Below are 1,551 nucleotides of genomic sequence, written 5' to 3' on the forward strand. Positions count from 1 at the left end.
TAAATTTGTTCAGGTTTGTTTTAAGACTCAAAATATGGTCAGTCTTGATGAATATTTCATGAACATTTGAGAAATATGTGTTTCACACCCTGCTACTGTTGCATGGCATGTTCTATATACATCAGTTAGATTCTATTGATGATGTTTTTCAGTTTCCCTATATTCTTTTTTAAATTTTTTTTGTGCAAAACTATTGTATTTACAAAAGTGACACAAAAGTGAATTCAACAGTCAATGCACATGCATAGTTTATTCACATCTTCAACAACAAAAGGTATTTTAACTTTACAGAACTGAATAAGAATATTAGCTTCAACGGCAGCTGTTAAGCACTAGAGTCACATAAGTTACACCAGAATAGGCAAATATTGCCCAAGTAAAATTATACTGTTAAAGCCGAAACAGGTTTAAGGCCATTCAAGTTCAAGCACAGAGATAGAAATCTTTTGGAGCCCCATCTAGTTGTGTTTGAAATATGTGACCTTTCTTCTAACTTGTGATCTTAAACTTCTGTTTTACAAAATCCAAAATATAGAAGAAATCAATATGATAGAGATTATATTAAATAAGAGTAACGTACAAAGCTATAATTAAGATGAAGTAATGAAAGCCAAAATGTTAAACATTTAAAACTTGCTTGTTACTTATTAGAACCAGTACTACACTAGGAGTTAGGTAAGATATGCAATTATTTTCCAGTAGATTACTTACTTATGTTGCTCTAACACGTCCTCTTCTCCAGTGCACTGTTAAACTAATCAAAAACTCTACACATGTATATTCCACAATAGCAGCACACACTACTGCTACCTGCAAAGCTGTCAGTCTCAGATGACTGAGTGAATGAAAGGAAATAAAAAGTAGATAAGTAACATATTAAGGACAAATGGGAATTAGCAGATTCACGCAGTAATGGGAATTAGCAGATTCATGCAGTTAAGTTCTTTCAGTCAGCCAGCTTGCTAGCAGCAAGGGATGGTTTCCCTTGAGGAAGGTCCTCTGGAGTGGGAATGTGGTCACCAGTGACCTCTGTCTTCTCCAGAGCTGCAGTAGGAAGTTGCTTGTTCTTCATCTTTGCTTTAGCCATGTTGTAATCCCCAGAATCAAAATATTTTTGCCCTTTCTGCAATCGTTTCCTTAAGAAATCTGAACCTGCAGGCATTTGTCCCAGATGAGGATATCTTGCTTTTAATTTTGCTTCTTCAGTTTTCTCTGGACTATTCACTGTATCTTCCATTTCCTTCTGCTTCTCCACAGAGGCTTCCCCGGAGACTTCCACAGACATAGTGCTCCCTCTACTAGACCCTGCTTCTCCCACTTGCTGTCGTCCTCAGTTTCCCTATATTCTGACTGATTTTCTGTCAAGTAATGCTATCAATTTCTGAGTGGGTGTTAAATTTCCCAACTATAATCATGGATTCATCTGTTTTCTTTGAGCTCTCAGTTTTCACTTTATATATTTTGAAGCTCTGTTTTTTGAGGTATACACATTTAGGATTGCAATATCTTCTTGAAGGATTGAGCTCCCCACCAGTATTCTGGTGGTGTAGA

At 36.3% G+C, this 1,551-nt stretch overlaps 1 pseudogene; it reads right to left on the reverse strand.

The window, feature by feature from the left end:
• Window positions 1-751: 751 nt before the first annotated feature.
• Window positions 752-1,302, reverse strand: LOC105531633 (annotated as a pseudogene).
• Between the last annotated feature and the right edge of the window lie 249 nt (window positions 1,303-1,551).

Source organism: Mandrillus leucophaeus, unplaced genomic scaffold (genome assembly GCF_000951045.1).
Source record: "Mandrillus leucophaeus isolate KB7577 unplaced genomic scaffold, Mleu.le_1.0 Scaffold9, whole genome shotgun sequence".
In the NCBI taxonomy this organism is placed as follows: domain Eukaryota; kingdom Metazoa; phylum Chordata; class Mammalia; order Primates; family Cercopithecidae; genus Mandrillus; species Mandrillus leucophaeus.